Source organism: Dermacentor andersoni, chromosome 4 (genome assembly GCF_023375885.2).
Source record: "Dermacentor andersoni chromosome 4, qqDerAnde1_hic_scaffold, whole genome shotgun sequence".
NCBI classification, from domain to species: domain Eukaryota; kingdom Metazoa; phylum Arthropoda; class Arachnida; order Ixodida; family Ixodidae; genus Dermacentor; species Dermacentor andersoni.
Genome location: NC_092817.1, coordinates 210,455,470 through 210,479,225, shown reverse-complemented (window position 1 = coordinate 210,479,225; position 23,756 = coordinate 210,455,470).

Genomic DNA, 23,756 nt, shown 5'->3' with positions numbered 1-23,756 from the left:
TGTCTGCGCCTCGCAGTCGCGCCAACGACACAGGCATTCATACAAAATTTGTCTGCGCCTCGCAGTCGCGCCGACGACACAGGCATTCCTAGAAAATGCTGTCTGCGCCTCACAGTCGCGCCGACGACACAGGCATTCCTACAAAATGCTGTCTGCGCCTCGCAGTCGCGCCGACGACACAGGCATTCCTATAAAATGATGTCTGCGCCTCACAGTCGCGCCGACGACGCAGGCATTGCTACAAAATGCTGTCTGCGCCTCACAGTCGCGCCGACGACACAGGCATTTTTATAAAATGCTGTCTGCGCCTCACAGTCGCGCCGACGACACAGGCATTCCTATAAAATGCTGTCTGCGCCTCACAGTCGCGCCGACGACACAGGCATTCCTACAAAATGCTGTCTGCGCCTCACTGTCGCGCCGACGACACAGGCATTCCTATAAAATGCTGTCTGCGCCTCACAGTCGCGCCAACGACACAGGCATTCCTACAAAATGCTGTCTGCGCCTCGCAGTCGCGCCGACGACACAGGCATTCCTATAAAATGCTGTCTGCGCCTCACAGTCGCGCCAACGACACAGGCATTCCTACAAAATGCTGTCTGCGCCTCGCAGTCGCGCCAACGACACAGGCATTCCTACAAAGTGCTGTCTGCGCCTCGCAGTCGCGCCAAGGACACAGGCATTCCTACAAAATTTGTCTGCGCCTCGCAGTCGCGCCGACGACACAGGCATTCCTAGCAAATGCTGTCTGCGCCTCACAGTCGCGCCGACGACACAGGCATTCCTACAAAATGCTGTCTGCGCCTCACAGTCGCGCCGTCGACACAGGCATTCCTAGAAAATGCTGTCTGCGCCTCACAGTCGCGCCGACGACACAGGCATTCCAAGAAAATGCTGTCTGCGCCTCACAGTCGCGCCGACGACACAGGCATTCCTACAAAATGCTGTCTGCGCCTCACAGTCGCGCCGATGACACAGGCATTCCTATAAAATGCTGTCTGCGCCTCACAGTCGCGCCGACGACACAGGCATTCCTATAAAATGCTGTCTGCGCCTCGCAGTCGCGCCGTCGACAGAGGCAATCCTACAAAATGCTGTCTGCGACTCACAGTCGCGCCGACGACACAGGCATTCCTATAAAATGCTGCCTGCGCCTCACAGTCGCGCCGACGACACAGACATTCCTATAAAATGCTGTCTGCGACTCACAGTCGCGCCGACGACACAGGCATTCCTATAAAATGCTGTCTGCGCCTCACAGTCGCGCCGACGACACAGGCATTCCTATAAAATGCTGTCTGCGCCTCGCAGTCGCGCCGTCGACAGAGGCATTCCTACAAAATGCTGTCTGCGACTCACAGTCGCGCCGACGACACAGGCATTCCTATAAAATGCTGCCTGCGCCTCACAGTCGCGCCGATGACACAGGCATTCCTATAAAATGCTGTCTGCGCCTCGCAGTCGCGCCAACGACACAGGCATTCCTACAAAATGCTGTCTGCGCCTCACAGTCGCGCCGACGAGACAGGCATTCCTATAAAATGCTGTCTGCGCCTCACAGACGCGCCGACGACACAGGCATTCCTGCAAAATGCTGTCTGCGCCTCACAGTTGCGCCGACGACACAGGCATTCCTACAAAATGCTGTCTGCGCCTCACAGTCGCGCCAACAACACAGGCATTCCTACAAAATGCTGTCTGCGCCTCACAGTCGCGCCAACGACACAGGCATTCCTACAAAATACTGTCTGCGCCTCACAGTCGCGCCGACGACACAGGCATTCCTACAAAATGCTGTCTGCGCCTCGCAGTCGCGCCGACGACACAGGCATTCCTACAAAATGCTGTCTGCGCCTCACAGTCGCGCCGACGACACAGGCATTCCTACAAAATGCTGTCTGCGCCTCACAGTCGCGCCAACGACACAGGCATTCCCAGAAAAAGCTGTCTGCGCCTCACAGTCGCGCCGACGACACAGGCATTCCTACAAAATGTTGTCTGCGCCTCACTGTCGCGCCGACGACACAGGCATTCCTATAAAATGCTGTCTGCGCCTCACAGTCGCGCCGACGACACAGGCATTCCTATAAAATGCTGTCTGCGCCTCACAGTCGCGCCGACGACACAGGCATTCCTACAAAATGCTGTCTGCGCCTCACAGTCGCGCCGAAGACACAGGCATTCCTACAAAATGCTGTCTGCGCCTCGCAGTCGCGCCGACGACACAGGCATTTCTACAAAATGCTGTCTGCGCCTCACAGTCGCGCCGACGACACAGGCATTCCTACAAAATGCTGTCTGCGCCTCGCAGTCGCGCCGACGACACAGGCATTCCTACAAAATGCTGTCTGCGCCTCGCAGTCGCGCCGACGACACAGGCATTCCTAGAAAATGCTGTCTGCGCCTCACAGTCGCGCCGACGACTCAGGCATTCCTATAAAATGCTGTCTGCGCCTCGCAGTCACGCCGACGACACAGGCATTTCTATAAAATGCTGTCTGTGCCTCACAGTCGCGCCGACGACACAGGCATTCCTACAAAATGCTGTCTGCGCCTCACAGTCGCGCCGATGACACAGGCATTCCTATAAAATGCTGTCTGCGCCTCACAGTCGCGCCGACAACACAGGCATTCCTATAAAATGCTGTCTGCGCCTCGCAGTCGCGCCGACGACAGAGGCATTCCTACAAAATGCTGTCTGCGACTCACAGTTGCGCCGACGACACAGGCATTCCTATAAAATGCTGTCTGCGCCTCACAGTCGCGCCGACGACACAGGCATTCCTATAAAATGCTGTCTGCGCCTCGCAGTCGCGCCAACGACACAGGCATTCCTACAAAATGCTGTCTGCGCCTCACGGTCGCGCCGACGACACAGGCATTCCTATAAAATGCTGTCTGCGCCTCACAGTCGCGCCGACGACACAGGCATTCCTCCAAAATGCTGTCTGCGCCTCACAGTCGCGCCGACGACACAGGCATTCCTACAAAATGCTGTCTGCGCCTCACAGTCGCGCCAACGACACAGGCATTCCTACAAAATGCTGGGTGCGCCTCACAGTCGCGCCAACGACACAGGCATTCCTACAAAATGCTGTCTGCGCCTCACAGTCGCGCCAACGACACAGGCATTCCTACAAAATGCTGTCTGCGCCTCGCAGTCGCGCCAACGACACAGGCATTCCTACAAAGTGCTGTCTGCGCCTCGCAGTCGCGCCAACGACACAGGCATTCCTACAAAATGTGTCTGCGCCTCGCAGTCGTGCCGACGACACAGGCATTCCTAGAAAATGCTGTCTGCGCCTCACAGTCGCGCCCACGACACAGGCATTCCTACAAAATGCTGTCTGCGCCTCACAGTCGCGCCGATGGCACAGGCATTCCTATAAAATGCTGTCTGCGCCTCACAGTCGCGCCGACGACACAGGCATTCCTATAAAATGCTGTCTGCGCCTCGCAGTCGCGCCGTCGACAGAGGCATTCCTACAAAATGCTGTCTGCGACTCACAGTCGCGCCGACGACACAGGCATTCCTATAAAATGCTGCCTGCGCCTCACAGTCGCGCCGACGACACAGGCATTCCTATAAAATGCTGTCTGCGCCTCGCAGTCGCGCCAACGACACAGGCATTCCTACAAAATGCTGTCTGCGCCTCACAGTCGCGCCGACGAGACAGGCATTCCTATAAAATGCTGTCTGCGCCTCACAGACGCGCCGACGACACAGGCATTCCTACAAAATGCTGTCTGCGCCTCACAGTCGCGCCAACAACACAGGCATTCCTACAAAATGCTGTCTGCGCCTCACAGTCGCGCCAACGACACAGGCATTCCTACAAAATGCTGTCTGCGCCTCACAGTCGCGCCAACGACACAGGCATTCCTACAAAATGCTGTCTGCGCCTCGCAGTCGCGCCACCGACACAGGCATTCCTACAAAGTGCTGTCTGCGCCTCGCAGTCGCGCCAACAACACAGGCATTCATACAAAATTTGTCTGCGCCTCGCAGTCGCGCCGACGACACAGGCATTCCTAGAAAATGCTGTCTGCGCTTCGCAGTCGCGCCAACGACACAGGCATTCCTACAAAATGCTGTCTGCGCCTCACAGTCGCGCCGACGACACAGGCATTCCTATAAAATGCTGTCTGCGCCTCACAGTCGCGCCGACGACACAGGCATTCCTATAAAATGCTGTCTGCACCTCACAGTCGCGCCAACGACACAGGCATTCCTACAAAATGCTGTCTGCGCCTCGCAGTCGCGCCGACGACACAGGCATTCCTATAAAATGCTGTCTGCTCCTCGCAGTCGCGCCAACGACACAGGCATTCCTACAAAATGCTGTCTGCGCCTCACAGTCGCGCCGACGAGACAGGCATTCCTATAAAATGCTGTCTGCGCCTCACAGACGCGCCGACGACACAGGCATTCCTACAAAATGCTGTCTGCGCCTCACAGTTGCGCCGACGACACAAGCATTCCTACAAAATGCTGTCTGCGCCTCACAGTCGCGCCAACAACACAGGCATTCCTACAAAATGCTGTCTGCGCCTCGCAGTCGCGCCAACGACACAGGCATTCATACAAAATTTGTCTGCGCCTCGCAGTCGCGCCAACGACACAGGCATTCCAACAAAGTGCTGTCTGCGCCTCGCAGTCGCGCCAACGACACAGGCATTCATACAAAATTTGTCTGCGCCTCGCAGTCGCGCCGACGACACAGGCATTCCTAGAAAATGCTGTCTGCGCCTCACAGTCACGCCGACGACACAGGCATTCCTACAAAATGCTGTCTGCGCCTCGCAGTCGCGCCGACGACACAGGCATTCCTATAAAATGATGTCTGCGCCTCACAGTCGCGCCGACGACGCAGGCATTCCTACAAAATGCTGTCTGCGCCTCACAGTCGCGCCGACGACACAGGCATTTTTATAAAATGCTGTCTGCGCCTCACAGTCGCGCCGACGACACAGGCATTCCTATAAAATGCTGTCTGCGCCTCACAGTCGCGCCGACGACACAGGCATTCCTACAAAATGTTGTCTGCGCCTCACTGTCGCGCCGACGACACAGGCATTCCTATAAAATGCTGTCTGTGCCTCACAGTCGCGCCAACGACACAGGCATTCCTACAAAATGCTGTCTGCGCCTCGCAGTCGCGCCGACGACACAGGCATTCCTATAAAATGCTGTCTGCGCCTCACAGTCGCGCCAACGACACAGGCATTCCTACAAAATGCTGTCTGCGCCTCGCAGTCGCGCCAACGACACAGGCATTCCTACAAAGTGCTGTCTGCGCCTCGCAGTCGCGCCAAGGACACAGGCATTCCTACAAAATTTGTCTGCGCCTCGCAGTCGCGCCGACGACACAGGCATTCCTAGCAAATGCTGTCTGCGCCTCACAGTCGCGCCGACGACACAGGCATTCCTACAAAATGCTGTCTGCGCCTCACAGTCGCGCCGTCGACACAGGCATTCCTAGAAAATGCTGTCTGCGCCTCACAGTCGCGCCGACGACACAGGCATTCCTAGAAAATGCTGTCTGCGCCTCACAGTCGCGCCGACGACACAGGCATTCCTACAAAATGCTGTCTGCGCCTCACAGTCGCGCCGATGACACAGGCATTCCTATAAAATGCTGTCTGCGCCTCACAGTCGCGCCGACGACACAGGCATTCCTATAAAATGCTGTCTGCGCCTCGCAGTCGCGCCGTCGACAGAGGCAATCCTACAAAATGCTGTCTGCGACTCACAGTCGCGCCGACGACACAGGCATTCCTATAAAATGCTGCCTGCGCCTCACAGTCGCGCCGACGACACAGACATTCCTATAAAATGCTGTCTGCGACTCACAGTCGCGCCGACGACACAGGCATTCCTATAAAATGCTGTCTGCGCCTCACAGTCGCGCCGACGACACAGGCATTCCTATAAAATGCTGTCTGCGCCTCGCAGATGCGCCGTCGACAGAGGCATTCCTACAAAATGCTGTCTGCGACTCACAGTCGCGCCGACGACACAGGCATTCCTATAAAATGCTGCCTGCGCCTCACAGTCGCGCCGATGACACAGGCATTCCTATAAAATGCTGTCTGCGCCTCGCAGTCGCGCCAACGACACAGGCATTCCTACAAAATGCTGTCTGCGCCTCACAGTCGCGCCGACGAGACAGGCACTCCTATAAAATGCTGTCTGCGCCTCACAGACGCGCCGACGACACAGGCATTCCTGCAAAATGCTGTCTGCGCCTCACAGTTGCGCCGACGACACAGGCATTCCTACAAAATGCTGTCTGCGCCTCACAGTCGCGCCAACAACACAGGCATTCCTACAAAATGCTGTCTGCGCCTCACAGTCGCGCCAACGACACAGGCATTCCTAGAAAATGCTGTCTGCGCCTCACAGTCGCGCCGACGACACAGGCATTCCTAGAAAATGCTGTCTGCGCCTCGCAGTCGCGGCGACGACACAGGCATTCCTACAAAATGCTGTCTGCGCCTCGCAGTCGCGCCGACGACACCGGCATTCCTACAAAATGCTGTGTGCGCCTCACAGTCGCGCCAATGACACAGGCATTCCTAGAAAAAGCTGTCTGCGCCTCACCGTCGCGCCGACGACACAGGCATACCTACAAAATGCTGTCTGCGCCTCGCAGTCGCGCCGACGACACAGGCATTCCTACAAAAAGCTGTCTGCGCCTCACAGTCCCGCCGACGACACAGGCATTCCTACAAAATGCTGTCTGCGCCTCGCAGTCGCGCCGACGACACAGGCATTCCTACAAAATGCTGTCTGCGCCTCACAGTCGTGCCGACGACACAGGCATTCCTACAAAATGCTATCTGCGCCTCACAGTCGCGCCGACGACACAGGCATTCCTATAAAATGCTGTCTGCGCCTCACAGTCGCGCCGACGACACAGGCATTCCTACAAAATGCTGTCTGCGCCTCACAGTCGCGCCGACGACACAGGCATTCCTACAAAATGCTGTCTGCGCCTCGCAGTCGCGCCGACGACACAGGCATTTCTACAAAATGCTGTCTGCGCCTCACAGTCGCGCCGACGACACAGGCATTCCTACAAAATGCTGTCTGCGCCTCGCAGTCGCGCCGACAACACAGGCATTCCTACAAAATGCTGTCTGCGCCTCGCAGTCGCGCCGACGACACAGGCATTCCTAGAAAATGCTGTCTGCGACTCACAGTCGCGCCGACGACTCAGGCATTCCTATAAAATGCTGTCTGCGCCTCGCAGTCACGCCGACGACACAGGCATTCCTATAAAATGCTGTCTGTGCCTCACAGTCGCGCCAACGACACAGGCATTCCTACAAAATGCTGGGTGCGCCTCACAGTCGCGCCAACGACACAGGCATTCCTACAAAATGCTGTCTGCGCCTCACAGTCGCGCCAACGACACAGGCATTCCTACAAAATGCTGTCTGCGCCTCGCAGTCGCGCCAACGACACAGGCATTCCTACAAAGTGCTGTCTGCGCCTCGCAGTCGCGCCAACGACACAGGCATTCCTACAAAATGTGTCTGCGCCTCGCAGTCGTGCCGACGACACAGGCATTCCTAGAAAATGCTGTCTGCGCCTCACAGTCGCGCCCACGACACAGGCATTCCTACAAAATGCTGTCTGCGCTTCACAGTCGCGCCGATGGCACAGGCATTCCTATAAAATGCTGTCTGCGCCTCACAGTCGCGCCGACGACACAGGCATTCCTATAAAATGCTGTCTGCGCCTCGCAGTCGCGCCGTCGACAGAGGCATTCCTACAAAATGCTGTCTGCGACTCACAGTCGCGCCGACGACACAGGCATTCCTATAAAATGCTGCCTGCGCCTCACAGTCGCGCCGACGACACAGGCATTCCTATAAAATGCTGTCTGCGCCTCGCAGTCGCGCCAACGACACAGGCATTCCTACAAAATACTGTCTGCGCCTCACAGTCACGCCGACGACACAGGCATTCCTATAAAATGCTGTCTGCGCCTCGCAGTCGCGCCAACGACACAGGCATTCCTACAAAATACTGTCTGCGCCTCACAGACGCGCCGACGACACAGGCATTCCTGCAAAATGCTGTCTGCGCCTCACAGTTGCGCCGACGACACAGGCATTCCTACAAAATGCTGTCTGCGCCTCACAGTCGCGCCAACAACACAGGCATTCCTACAAAATGCTGTCTGCGCCTCACAGTCGCGCCAACGACACAGGCATTCCTAGAAAATGCTGTCTGCGCCTCACAGTCGCGCCGACGACACAGGCATTCCTAGAAAATGCTGTCTGCGCCTCGCAGTCGCGGCGACGACACAGGCATTCCTACAAAATGCTGTCTGCGCCTCGCAGTCGCGCCGACGACACCGGCATTCCTACAAAATGCTGTGTGCGCCTCACAGTCGCGCCAAGGACACAGGCATTCCTAGAAAAAGCTGTCTGCGCCTCACCGTCGCGCCGACGACACAGGCATACCTACAAAATGCTGTCTGCGCCTCGCAGTCGCGCCGACGACACAGGCATTCCTACAAAAAGCTGTCTGCGCCTCACAGTCCCGCCGACGACACAGGCATTCCTACAAAATGCTGTCTGCGCCTCGCAGTCGCGCCGACGACACAGGCATTCCTACAAAATGCTGTCTGCGCCTCGCAGTCGCGCCGACAACACAGGCATTCCTACAAAATGCTGTCTGCGCCTCGCAGTCGCGCCGACGACACAGGCATTCCTACAAAATGCTGTCTGCGCCTCGCAGTCGCGCCAACGACACAGGCATTCCTACAAAATGCTGTCTGCGCCTCACAGTCGCGCCGACGACACAGGCATTCCTAGAAAATGCTGTCTGCGACTCACAGTCGCGCCGACGACACAGGCATTCCTCCAAAATGCTGTCTGCGCCTCACAGTCGCGCCGACGACACAGGCATTCCTATAAAATGCTGTCTGTGCCTCACAGTCGCGCCAACGACACAGGCATTCCTACAAAATGCTGGGTGCGCCTCACAGTCGCGCCAACGACACAGGCATTCCTACAAAATGCTGTCTGCGCCTCACAGTCGCGCCAACGACACAGGCATTCCTACAAAATGCTGTCTGCGCCTCGCAGTCGCGCCAACGACACAGGCATTCCTACAAAGTGCTGTCTGCGCCTCGCAGTCGCGCCAACGACACAGGCATTCCTACAAAATGTGTCTGCGCCTCGCAGTCGTGCCGACGACACAGGCATTCCTAGAAAATGCTGTCTGCGCCTCACAGTCGCGCCCACGACACAGGCATTCCTACAAAATGCTGTCTGCGCTTCACAGTCGCGCCGATGGCACAGGCATTCCTATAAAATGCTGTCTGCGCCTCACAGTCGCGCCGACGACACAGGCATTCCTATAAAATGCTGTCTGCGCCTCGCAGTCGCGCCGTCGACAGAGGCATTCCTACAAAATGCTGTCTGCGACTCACAGTCGCGCCGACGACACAGGCATTCCTATAAAATGCTGCCTGCGCCTCACAGTCGCGCCGACGACACAGGCATTCCTATAAAATGCTGTCTGCGCCTCGCAGTCGCGCCAACGACACAGGCATTCCTACAAAATACTGTCTGCGCCTCACAGTCACGCCGACGAGACAGGCATTCCTATAAAATGCTGTCTGCGCCTCACAGACGCGCCGACGACACAGGCATTCCTACAAAATGCTGTCTGCGCCTCACAGTTGCGCCGACGACACAGGCATTCCTACAAAATGCTGTCTCCGCCTCGCAGTCGCGCCGACGACACAGGCATTCCTACAAAATGCTGTCTGCGCCTCACAGTCGCGCCGACGACACAGGCATTCCTATAGAATACTGTCTGCGGCTCACAGTCGCGCCGACGACACAGGCATTCCTATAAAATGCTGTCTGCTCCTCGCAGTCGCGCCAACGACACAGGCATTCCTACAAAATGCTGTCTGCGCCTCGCAGTCGCGCCGACGACACAGGCATTCCTAGAAAATGCTGTCTGCGCCTCACAGTCGCGCCGACGACCCAGGCATTCCTATAAAATGCTGTCTGCGCCTCACAGTCGCGCCGACGACACAGGCATTCCTATAAAATGCTGTCTGCGCCTCACAGTCGCGCCGACGACACAGGCATTCCTACAAAATGCTGTCTGCGCCTCACAGTCGCGCCGACGACACAGGCATTCCTACAAAATGCTGTCTGCGCCTCGCAGTCGCGCCGACGACACAGGCATTTCTACAAAATGCTGTGTGCGCCTCACAGTCGCGCCGACGACACAGGCATTCCTACAAAATGCTGTCTGCGCCTCGCAGTCGCGCCGACAACACAGGCATTCCTACAAATTGCTGTCTGCGCCTCGCAGTCGCGCCGACGACACAGGCATTCCTACAAAATGCTGTCTGCGCCTCGCAGTCGCGCCAACGACACAGGCATTCCTACAAAATGCTGTCTGCGCCTCACAGTCGCGCCGACGACACAGGCATTCCTAGAAAATGCTGTCTGCGACTCACAGTCGCGCCGACGACACAGGCATTCCTCCAAAATGCTGTCTGCGCCTCACAGTCGCGCCGACGACACAGGCATTCCTATAAAATGCTGTCTGTGCCTCACAGTCGCGCCAACGACACAGGCATTCCTACAAAATGCTGGGTGCGCCTCACAGTCGCGCCAACGACACAGGCATTCCTACAAAATGCTGTCTGCGCCTCACAGTCGCGCCAACGACACAGGCATTCCTACAAAATGCTGTCTGCGCCTCGCAGTCGCGCCAACGACACAGGCATTCCTACAAAGTGCTGTCTGCGCCTCGCAGTCGCGCCAACGACACAGGCATTCCTACAAAATGTGTCTGCGCCTCGCAGTCGTGCCGACGACACAGGCATTCCTAGAAAATGCTGTCTGCGCCTCACAGTCGCGCCCACGACACAGGCATTCCTACAAAATGCTGTCTGCGCTTCACAGTCGCGCCGATGGCACAGGCATTCCTATAAAATGCTGTCTGCGCCTCACAGTCGCGCCGACGACACAGGCATTCCTATAAAATGCTGTCTGCGCCTCGCAGTCGCGCCGTCGACAGAGGCATTCCTACAAAATGCTGTCTGCGACTCACAGTCGCGCCGACGACACAGGCATTCCTATAAAATGCTGCCTGCGCCTCACAGTCGCGCCGACGACACAGGCATTCCTATAAAATGCTGTCTGCGCCTCGCAGTCGCGCCAACGACACAGGCATTCCTACAAAATACTGTCTGCGCCTCACAGTCACGCCGACGAGACAGGCATTCCTATAAAATGCTGTCTGCGCCTCACAGACGCGCCGACGACACAGGCATTCCTACAAAATGCTGTCTGCGCCTCACAGTTGCGCCGACGACACAGGCATTCCTACAAAATGCTGTCTCCGCCTCGCAGTCGCGCCGTCGACACAGGCATTCCTACAAAATGCTGTCTGCGCCTCACAGTCGCGCCGACGACACAGGCATTCCTATAGAATACTGTCTGCGGCTCACAGTCGCGCCGACGACACAGGCATTCCTATAAAATGCTGTCTGCTCCTCGCAGTCGCGCCAACGACACAGGCATTCCTACAAAATGCTGTCTGCGCCTCGCAGTCGCGCCGACGACACAGGCATTCCTAGAAAATGCTGTCTGCGCCTCACAGTCGCGCCGACGACCCAGGCATTCCTACAAAATGCTGTCTGCGCCTCGCAGTCGCGCCGACGACACAGGCATTCCTATAAAATGCTGTCTGCGCCTCACAATCGCACCGATGACACAGGCATTCCTACAAAATGCTGTCTGCGCCTCACAGTCGCGCCGACGACACAGGCATTCTTACAAAATGCTGTCTGCGCCTCGCAGTCGCGCCGACGACACAGGCATTCCTACAAAATGCTGTCTGCGCCTCGCAGTCGCGCCGACGACACCGGCATTCCTATAAAATGCTGTGTGCGCCTCACAGTCGCGCCAATGACACAGGCATTCCTAGAAAAAGCTGTCTGCGCCTCACCGTCGCGCCGACGACACAGGCATTCCTACAAAATGCTGTCTGCGCCTCACAGTCGCGCCGACGACACAGGCATTCCTACAAAATGCTGTCTGCGCGTCACAGTCGCGCCGACGACACAGGCATTCCTACAAAATGCTGTCTGCGCCTCGCAGTCGCGCCGACGACACAGGCATTCCTACAAAATGCTGTCTGCGCCTCACAGTCCTGCCGACGACACAGGCATTCCTACAAAATGCTGTCTGCGCCTCACAATCGCGCCGACGACACAGGCATTGCTACAAAATGCTGTCTGCGCCTCACCGTCGCGCCGACGACACCGGCATTCCTAGAAAATGCTGTGTGCGCCTCACAGTCGCGCCAATGACACAGGCATTCCTAGAAAAAGCTGTCTGCGCCTCACCGTCGCGCCGACGACACAGGCATTCCTACAAAATGCTGTCTGCGCCTCACAGTCGCGCCGACGACACAGGCATTCCTACAAAATGCTGTCTGCGCCTCAGTCGCGCCGACGACACAGGCATTCCTACAAAATGCTGTCTGCGCCTCACAGTCGCGCCGACGACACAGGCATTCCTACAAAATGCTGTCTGCGCCTCGCAGTCGCGCCGACGACACAGGCATTCCTGCAAAATGCTGTCTGCGCCTCGCAGTCACGCCGACGACACAGGCATTCCTACAAAATGCTGTCTGCGCCTCACAGTCGTGCCGACGACACAGGCATTCCTACAAAATGCTGTCTGCGCCTCACAATCGCGCCGACGACACAGGCATTCCTACAAAAAGCTGTCTGCGCCTCACAGTCGCGCCGATGACACAGGCATTCCTAGAAAAAGCTGTCCGCGCCTCGCAGTCGCGGCGACGACACAGGCATTCCTACAAAATGCTGTCTGCGCCTCGCAGTCGCGCCGACGACACCGGCATTCCTACAAAATGCTGTGTGCGCCTCACAGTCGCGCCAATGACACAGGCATTCCTAGAAAAAGCTGTCTGCGCCTCACCGTCGCGCCGACGACACAGGCATTCCTACAAAATGCTGTCTGCGCCTCGCAGTCGCGCCGACGACACAGGCATTCCTACAAAAAGCTGTCTGCGCCTCACAGTCCCGCCGACGACACAGGCATTCCTACAAAATGCTGTCTGCGCCTCGCAGTCGCGCCGACGACACAGGCATTCCTACAAAATGCTGTCTGCGCCTCACAGTCGTGCCGACGACACAGGCATTCCTACAAAATGCCTTCTGCGCCTCACAGTCGCGCCAACGACAAAGGCATTCCTAGAAAATGCTGTCTGCGCCTCACAGTCGCGCCAACGACACAGGCATTCCTACAAAATGCTGTCTGCGCCTCGCAGTCGCGCCGACGACACAGGCATTCCTACAAAATGCTGTCTGCGCCTCACAGTCGCGCCGACGACACAGGCATTCCTACAAAATGCTGTCTGCGCCTCACAGTCGCGCCAACGACACAGGCATTCCCAGAAAAAGCTGTCTGCGCCTCACAGTCGCGCCGACGACACAGGCATTCCTACAAAATGCTATCTGCGCCTCACAGTCGCGCCGACGACACAGGCATTCCTATAAAATGCTGTCTGCGCCTCACAGTCGCGCCGACGACACAGGCATTCCTACAAAATGCTGTCTGCGCGTCACAGTCGCGCCGACGACACAGGCATTCCTACAAAATGCTGTCTGCACCACGCAGTCGCGCCGACGACACAGGCATTTCTACAAAATGCTGTCTGCGCCTCGCAGTCGCGCCGACGACACAGGCATTCCTACAAAATGCTGTCTGCGCCTCACAGTCGTGCCGACGACACAGGCATTCCTACAAAATGCCTTCTGCGCCTCACAGTCGCGCCAACGACAAAGGCATTCCTAGAAAATGCTGTCTGCGCCTCACAGTCGCGCCAACGACACAGGCATTCCTACAAAATGCTGTCTGCGCCTCGCAGTCGCGCCGACGACACAGGCATTCCTACAAAATGCTGTCTGCGCCTCACAGTCGCGCCGACGACACAGGCATTCCTACAAAATGCTGTCTGCGCCTCACAGTCGCGCCAACGACACAGGCATTCCCAGAAAAAGCTGTCTGCGCCTCACAGTCGCGCCGACGACACAGGCATTCCTACAAAATGCTATCTGCGCCTCACAGTCGCGCCGACGACACAGGCATTCCTATAAAATGCTGTCTGCGCCTCACAGTCGCGCCGACGACACAGGCATTCCTACAAAATGCTGTCTGCGCCTCACAGTCGCGCCGACGACACAGGCATTCCTACAAAATGCTGTCTGCACCACGCAGTCGCGCCGACGACACAGGCATTTCTACAAAATGCTGTCTGCGCCTCACAGTCGCGCCGACGACACAGGCATTCCTACAAAATGCTGTCTGCGCCTCGCAGTCGCGCCGACGACACAGGCATTCCTACAAAATGCTGTCTGCGCCTCGCAGTCGCGCCGACGACACAGGCATTCCTAGAAAATGCTGTCTGCGCCTCACAGTCGCGCCGACGACACAGGCATTCCTATAAAATGCTGTCTGCGCCTCGCAGTCACGCCGACGACACAGGCATTCCTATAAAATGCTGTCTGTGCCTCACAGTCGCGCCGACGACACAGGCATTCCTACAAAATGCTGTCTGCGCCTCACAGTCGCGCCGATGACACAGGCATTCCTATAAAATGCTGTCTGCGCCTCACAGTCGCGCCGACGACAGAGGCATTCCTACAAAATGCTGTCTGCGACTCACAGTCGCGCCGACGACACAGGCATTCCTATAAAATGCTGTCTGCGCCTCACAGTCGCGCCGACGACACAGGCATTCCTATAAAATGCTGTCTGCGCCTCGCAGTCGCGCCGTCGACAGAGGCATTCCTACAAAATGCTGTCTGCGACTCACAGTCGCGCCGACGACACAGGCATTCCTATAAAATGCTGCCTGCGCCTCACAGTCGCGCCGATGACACAGGCATTCCTATAAAATGCTGTCTGCGCCTCGCAGTCGCGCCAACGACACAGGCATTCCTACAAAATGCTGTCTGCGCCTCACAGTCGCGCCGACGAGACAGGCATTCCTATAAAATGCTGTCTGCGCCTCACAGACGCGCCGACGACACAGGCATTCCTGCAAAATGCTGTCTGCGCCTCACAGTCGCGCCAACGACACAGGCATTCCTACAAAATGCTGTCTGCGCCTCAAAGTCGCGCCAACGACACAGGCATTCCTACAAAATGCTGTCTGCGCCTCGCAGTCGCGCCAACGACACAGGCATTCCTACAAAGTGCTGTCTGCGCCTCACAGTCGCGCCAACGACACAGGCATTCCCAGAAAAAGCTGTCTGCGCCTCACAGTCGCGCCGACGACACAGGCATTCCTAGAAAATGCTGTCTGCGCCTCACAGTCGCGCCGACGACACAGGCATTCCTATAAAATGCTGTCTGCGCCTCGCAGTCACGCCGACGACACAGGCATTCCTATAAAATGCTGTCTGTGCCTCACAGTCGCGCCAACGACACAGGCATTCATACAAAATTTGTCTGCGCCTCGCAGTCGCGCCGACGACACAGGCATTCCTAGAAAATGCTGTCTGCGCCTCACAGTCGCGCCGACGACACAGGCATTCCTAGAAAATGCTGTCTGCGCCTCGCAGTCGCGGCGACGACACAGGCATTCCTACAAAATGCTGTCTGCGCCTCGCAGTCGCGCCGACGACACCGGCATTCCTACAAAATGCTGTGTGCGCCTCACAGTCGCGCCAATGACACAGGCATTCCTAGAAAAAGCTGTCTGCGCCTCACCGTCGCGCCGACGACACAGGCATACCTACAAAATGCTGTCTGCGCCTCGCAGTCGCGCCGACGACACAGGCATTCCTACAAAAAGCTGTCTGCGCCTCACAGTCCCGCCGACGACACAGGCATTCCTACAAAATGCTGTCTGCGCCTCGCAGTCGCGCCGACGACACAGGCATTCCTACAAAATGCTGTCTGCGCCTCACAGTCGTGCCGACGACACAGGCATTCCTACAAAATGCCTTCTGCGCCTCACAGTCGCGCCAACGACAAAGGCATTCCTAGAAAATGCTGTCTGCGCCTCACAGTCGCGCCAACGACATAGGCATTCCTACAAAATACTGTCTGCGCCTCACAGTCGCGCCGACGACACAGGCATTCCTACAAAATGCTGTCTGCGCCTCGCAGTCGCGCCAACGACACAGGCATTCCTACAAAATGCTGTCTGCGCCTCACAGTCGCGCCGACGACACAGGCATTCCTACAAAATGCTGTCTGCGCCTCACAGTCGCGCCAACGACACAGGCATTCCCAGAAAAAGCTGTCTGCGCCTCACAGTCGCGCCGACGACACAGGCATTCCTACAAAATGCTATCTGCGCCTCACAGTCGCGCCGACGACAAAGGCATTCCTATAAAATGCTGTCTGCGCCTCACAGTCGCGCCGACGACACAGGCATTCCTACAAAATGCTGTCTGCGCCTCACAGTCGCACCGACGACACAGGCATTCCTACAAAATGCTGTCTGCGCCTCGCAGTCGCGCCGACGACACAGGCATTTCTACAAAATGCTGTCTGCGCCTCACAGTCGCGCCGACGACACAGGCATTCCTACAAAATGCTGTCTGCGCCTCGCAGTTGCGCCGACGACACAGGCATTCCTACAAAATGCTGTCTGCGCCTCGCAGTCGCGCCGACGACACAGGCATTCCTAGAAAATGCTGTCTGCGCCTCACAGTCGCGCCGACGACTCAGGCATTCCTATAAAATGCTGTCTGCGCCTCGCAGTCACGCCGACGACACAGACATTCCTATAAAATGCTGTCTGTGCCTCACAGTCGCGCCGACGACACAGGCATTCCTACAAAATGCTGTCTGCGCCTCACAGTCGCGCCGATGACACAGGCATTCCTATAAAATGCTGTCTGCGCCTCACAGTCGCGCCGACGACACAGGCATTCCTATAAAATGCTGTCTGCGCCTCGCAGTCGCGCCGACGACAGAGGCATTCCTACAAAATGCTGTCTGCGACTCACAGTCGCGCCGACGACACAGGCATTCCTATAAAATGCTGTCTGCGCCTCACAGTCGCGCCGACGACACAGGCATTCCTATAAAATGCTGTCTGCGCCTCGCAGTCGCGCCAACGACACAGGCATTCCTACAAAATGCTGGGTGCGCCTCACAGTCGCGCCAACGACACAGGCATTCCTACAAAATGCTGTCTGCGCCTCACAGTCGCGCCAACGACACAGGCATTCCTACAAAATGCTGTCTGCGCCTCGCAGTCGCGCCAACGACACAGGCATTCCTACAAAGTGCTGTCTGCGCCTCGCAGTCGCGCCAACGACACAGGCATTCCTACAAAATGTGTCTGCGCCTTGCAGTCGTGCCGACGACACAGGCATTCCTAGAAAATGCTGTCTGCGCCTCACAGTCGCGCCCACGACACAGGCATTCCTAGAAAATGCTGTCTGCGCCTCGCAGTCGCGGCGACGACACAGGCATTCCTACAAAATGCTGTCTGCGCCTCGCAGTCGCGCCGACGACACCGGCATTCCTACAAAATGCTGTGTGCGCCTCACAGTCGCGCCAATGACACAGGCATTCCTAGAAAAAGCTGTCTGCGCCTCACCGTCGCGCCGACGACACAGGCATACCTACAAAATGCTGTCTGCGCCTCGCAGTCGCGCCGACGACACAGGCATTCCTACAAAAAGCTGTCTGCGCCTCACAGTCCCGCCGACGACACAGGCATTCCTACAAAATGCTGTCTGCGCCTCGCAGTCGCGCCGACGACACAGGCATTCCTACAAAATGCTGTCTGCGCCTCACAGTCGTGCCGACGACACAGGCATTCCTACAAAATGCTATCTGCGCCTCACAGTCGCGCCGACGACACAGGCATTCCTATAAAATGCTGTCTGCGCCTCACAGTCGCGCCGACGACACAGGCATTCCTACAAAATGCTGTCTGCGCCTCACAGTCGCGCCGACGACACAGGCATTCCTACAAAATGCTGTCTGCGCCTCGCAGTCGCGCCGACGACACAGGCATTTCTACAAAATGCTGTCTGCGCCTCACAGTCGCGCCGACGACACAGGCATTCCTACAAAATGCTGTCTGCGCCTCGCAGTCGCGCCGACAACACAGGCATTCCTACAAAATGCTGTCTGCGCCTCGCAGTCGCGCCGACGACACAGGCATTCCTAGAAAATGCTGTCTGCGACTCACAGTCGCGCCGACGACTCAGGCATTCCTATAAAATGCTGTCTGCGCCTCGCAGTCACGCCGACGACACAGGCATTCCTATAAAATGCTGTCTGTGCCTCACAGTCGCGCCGACGACACAGGCATTCCTACAAAATGCTGTCTGCGCCTCACAGTCGCGCCGATGACACAGGCATTCCTATAAAATGCTGTCTGCGCCTCACAGTCGCGCCGACAACACAGGCATTCCTATAAAATGCTGTCTGCGCCTCGCAGTCGCGCCGACGACAGAGGCATTCCTACAAAATGCTGTCTGCGACTCACAGTCGCGCCGACGACACAGGCATTCCTATAAAATGCTGTCTGCGCCTCACAGTCGCGCCGACGACACAGGCATTCCTATAAAATGCTGTCTGCGCCTCGCAGTCGCGCCAACGACACAGGCATTCCTACAAAATGCTGTCTGCGCCTCACAGTCGCGCCGACGACACAGGCATTCCTATAAAATGCTGTCTGCGCCTCACAGTCGCGCCGACGACACAGGCATTCCTCCAAAATGCTGTCTGCGCCTCACAGTCGCGCCGACGACACAGGCATTCCTACAAAATGCTGTCTGCGCCTCACAGTCGCGCCAACGACACAGGCATTCCTACAAAATGCTGGGTGCGCCTCACAGTCGCGCCAACGACACAGGCATTCCTACAAAATGCTGTCTGCGCCTCACAGTCGCGCCAACGACACAGGCATTCCTACAAAATGCTGTCTGCGCCTCGCAGTCGCGCCAACGACACAGGCATTCCTACAAAGTGCTGTCTGCGCCTCGCAGTCGCGCCAACGACACAGGCATTCCTACAAAATGTGTCTGCGCCTCGCAGTCGTGCCGACGACACAGGCATTCCTAGAAAATGCTGTCTGCGCCTCACAGTCGCGCCCACGACACAGGCATTCCTACAAAATGCTGTCTGCGCTTCACAGTCGCGCCGATGGCACAGGCATTCCTATAAAATGCTGTCTGCGCCTCACAGTCGCGCCGACGACACAGGCATTCCTATAAAATGCTGTCTGCGCCTCGCAGTCGCGCCGTCGACAGAGGCATTCCTACAAAATGCTGTCTGCGACTCACAGTCGCGCCGACGACACAGGCATTCCTATAAAATGCTGCCTGCGCCTCACAGTCGCGCCGACGACACAGGCATTCCTATAAAATGCTGTCTGCGCCTCGCAGTCGCGCCAACGACACAGGCATTCCTACAAAATGCTGTCTGCGCCTCACAGTCACGCCGACGAGACAGGCATTCCTATAAAATGCTGTCTGCGCCTCACAGACGCGCCGACGACACAGGCATTCCTACAAAATGCTGTCTGCGCCTCACAGTTGCGCCGACGACACAGGCATTCCTACAAAATGCTGTCTCCGCCTCGCAGTCGCGCCGACGACACAGGCATTCCTACAAAATGCTGTCTGCGCCTCACAGTCGCGCCGACGACACAGGCATTCCTATAGAATACTGTCTGCGGCTCACAGTCGCGCCGACGACACAGGCATTCCTATAAAATGCTGTCTGCTCCTCGCAGTCGCGCCAACGACACAGGCATTCCTACAAAATGCTGTCTGCGCCTCGCAGTCGCGCCGACGACACAGGCATTCCTAGAAAATGCTGTCTGCGCCTCACAGTCGCGGCGACGACCCAGGCATTCCTACAAAATGCTGTCTGCGCCTCGCAGTCGCGCCGACGACACAGGCATTCCTATAAAATGCTGTCTGCGCCTCACAATCGCACCGATGACACAGGCATTCCTACAAAATGCTGTCTGCGCCTCACAGTCACGCCGACGACACAGGCATGCTTACAAAATGCTGTCTGCGCCTCGCAGTCGCGCCGACGACACAGGCATTCCTACAAAATGCTGTCTGCGCCTCGCAGTCGCGCCGACGACACCGGCATTCCTACAAAATGCTGTGTGCGCCTCACAGTCGCGCCAATGACACAGGCATTCCTAGAAAAAGCTGTCTGCGCCTCACCGTCGCGCCGACGACACAGGCATTCCTACAAAATGCTGTCTGCGCCTCACAGTCGCGCCGACGACACAGGCATTCCTACAAAATGCTGTCTGCGCGTCACAGTCGCGCCGACGACACAGGCATTCCTACAAAATGCTGTCTGCGCCTCGCAGTCGCGCCGACGACACAGGCATTCCTACAAAATGCTGTCTGCGCCTCACAGTCCTGCCGACGACACAGGCATTCCTACAAAATGCTGTCTGCGCCTCACAATCGCGCCGACGACACAGGCATTGCTACAAAATGCTGTCTGCGCCTCACCGTCGCGCCAACGACACCGGCATTCCTAGAAAATGCTGTGTGCGCCTCACAGTCGCGCCAATGACACAGGCATTCCTAGAAAAAGCTGTCTGCGCCTCACCGTCGCGCCGACGACACATGCATTCCTACAAAATGCTGTCTGCGCCTCAGTCGCGCCGACGACACAGGCATTCCTACAAAATGCTGTCTGCGCCTCACAGTCGCGCCGACGACACAGGCATTCCTACAAAATGCTGTCTGCGCCTCGCAGTCGCGCCGACGACACAGGCATTCCTGCAAAATGCTGTCTGCGCCTCGCAGTCACGCCGACGACACAGGCATTCCTACAAAATGCTGTCTGCGCCTCACAGTCGTGCCGACGACACAGGCATTCCTACAAAATGCTGTCTGCGCCTCACAATCGCGCCGACGACACAGGCATTCCTACAAAAAGCTGTCTGCGCCTCACAGTCGCGCCGATGACACAGGCATTCCTAGAAAAAGCTGTCCGCGCCTCGCAGTCGCGGCGACGACACAGGCATTCCTACAAAATGCTGTCTGCGCCTCGCAGTCGCGCCGACGACACCGGCATTCCTACAAAATGCTGTGTGCGCCTCACAGTCGCGCCAATGACACAGGCATTCCTAGAAAAAGCTGTCTGCGCCTCACCGTCGCGCCGACGACACAGGCATTCCTACAAAATGCTGTCTGCGCCTCGCAGTCGCGCCGACGACACAGGCATTCCTACAAAAAGCTGTCTGCGCCTCACAGTCCCGCCGACGACACAGGCATTCCTACAAAATGCTGTCTGCGCCTCGCAGTCGCGCCGACGACACAGGCATTCCTACAAAATGCTGTCTGCGCCTCACAGTCGTGCCGACGACACAGGCATTCCTACAAAATGCCTTCTGCGCCTCACAGTCGCGCCAACGACAAAGGCATTCCTAGAAAATGCTGTCTGCGCCTCACAGTCGCGCCAACGACACAGGCATTCCTACAAAATGCTGTCTGCGCCTCGCAGTCACGCCGACGACACAGGCATTCCTACAAAATGCTGTCTGCGCCTCACAGTCGCGCCGACGACACAGGCATTCCTACAAAATGCTGTCTGCGCCTCACAGTCGCGCCAACGACACAGGCATTCCCAGAAAAAGCTGTCTGCGCCTCACAGTCGCGCCGACGACACAGGCATTCCTACAAAATGCTATCTGCGCCTCACAGTCGCGCCGACGACACAGGCATTCCTATAAAATGCTGTCTGCGCCTCACAGTCGCGCCGACGACACAGGCATTCCTACAAAATGCTGTCTGCGCCTCACAGTCGCGCCGACGACACAGGCATTCCTACAAAATGCTGTCTGCACCACGCAGTCGCGCCGACGACACAGGCATTTCTACAAAATGCTGTCTGCGCCTCGCAGTCGCGCCGACGACACAGGCATTCCTACAAAATGCTGTCTGCGCCTCACAGTCGTGCCGACGACACAGGCATTCCTACAAAATGCCTTCTGCGCCTCACAGTCGCGCCAACGACAAAGGCATTCCTAGAAAATGCTGTCTGCGCCTCACAGTCGCGCCAACAACACAGGCATTCCTACAAAATGCTGTCTGCGCCTCGCAGTCGCGCCGACGACACAGGCATTCCTACAAAATGCTGTCTGCGCCTCACAGTCGCGCCGACGACACAGGCATTCCTACAAAATGCTGTCTGCGCCTCACAGTCGCGCCAACGACACAGGCATTCCCAGAAAAAGCTGTCTGCGCCTCACAGTCGCGCCGACGACACAGGCATTCCTACAAAATGCTATCTGCGCCTCACAGTCGCGCCGACGACACAGGCATTCCTATAAAATGCTGTCTGCGCCTCACAGTCGCGCCGACGACACAGGCATTCCTACAAAATGCTGTCTGCGCCTCACAGTCGCGCCGACGACACAGGCATTCCTACAAAATGCTGTCTGCACCACGCAGTCGCGCCGACGACACAGGCATTTCTACAAAATGCTGTCTGCGCCTCACAGTCGCGCCGACGACACAGGCATTCCTACAAAATGCTGTCTGCGCCTCGCAGTCGCGCCGACGACACAGGCATTCCTACAAAATGCTGTCTGCGCCTCGCAGTCGCGCCGACGACACAGGCATTCCTAGAAAATGCTGTCTGCGCCTCACAGTCGCGCCGACGACACAGGCATTCCTATAAAATGCTGTCTGCGCCTCGCAGTCACGCCGACGACACAGGCATTCCTATAAAATGCTGTCTGTGCCTCACAGTCGCGCCGACGACACAGGCATTCCTACAAAATGCTGTCTGCGCCTCACAGTCGCGCCGATGACACAGGCATTCCTATAAAATGCTGTCTGCGCCTCACAGTCGCGCCGACGACAGAGGCATTCCTACAAAATGCTGTCTGCGACTCACAGTCGCGCCGACGACACAGGCATTCCTATAAAATGCTGTCTGCGCCTCACAGTCGCGCCGACGACACAGGCATTCCTATAAAATGCTGTCTGCGCCTCGCAGTCGCGCCGTCGACAGAGGCATTCCTACAAAATGCTGTCTGCGACTTACAGTCGCGCCGACGACACAGGCATTCCTATAAAATGCTGCCTGCGCCTCACAGTCGCGCCGATGACACAGGCATTCCTATAAAATGCTGTCTGCGCCTCGCAGTCGCGCCAACGACACAGGCATTCCTACAAAATGCTGTCTGCGCCTCACAGTCGCGCCGACGAGACAGGCATTCCTATAAAATGCTGTCTGCGCCTCACAGACGCGCCGACGACACAGGCATTCCTGCAAAATGCTGTCTGCGCCTCACAGTCGCGCCAACGACACAGGCATTCCTACAAAATGCTGTCTGCGCCTCAAAGTCGCGCCAACGACACAGGCATTCCTACAAAATGCTGTCTGCGCCTCGCAGTCGCGCCAACGACACAGGCATTCCTACAAAGTGCTGTCCGCGCCTCACAGTCGCGCCAACGACACAGGCATTCCCAGAAAAAGCTGTCTGCGCCTCACAGTCGCGCCGACGACACAGGCATTCCTAGAAAATGCTGTCTGCGCCTCACAGTCGCGCCGACGACACAGGCATTCCTATAAAATGCTGTCTGCGCCTCGCAGTCACGCCGACGACACAGGCATTCCTATAAAATGCTGTCTGTGCCTCACAGTCGCGCCAACGACACAGGCATTCATACAAAATTTGTCTGCGCCTCGCAGTCGCGCCG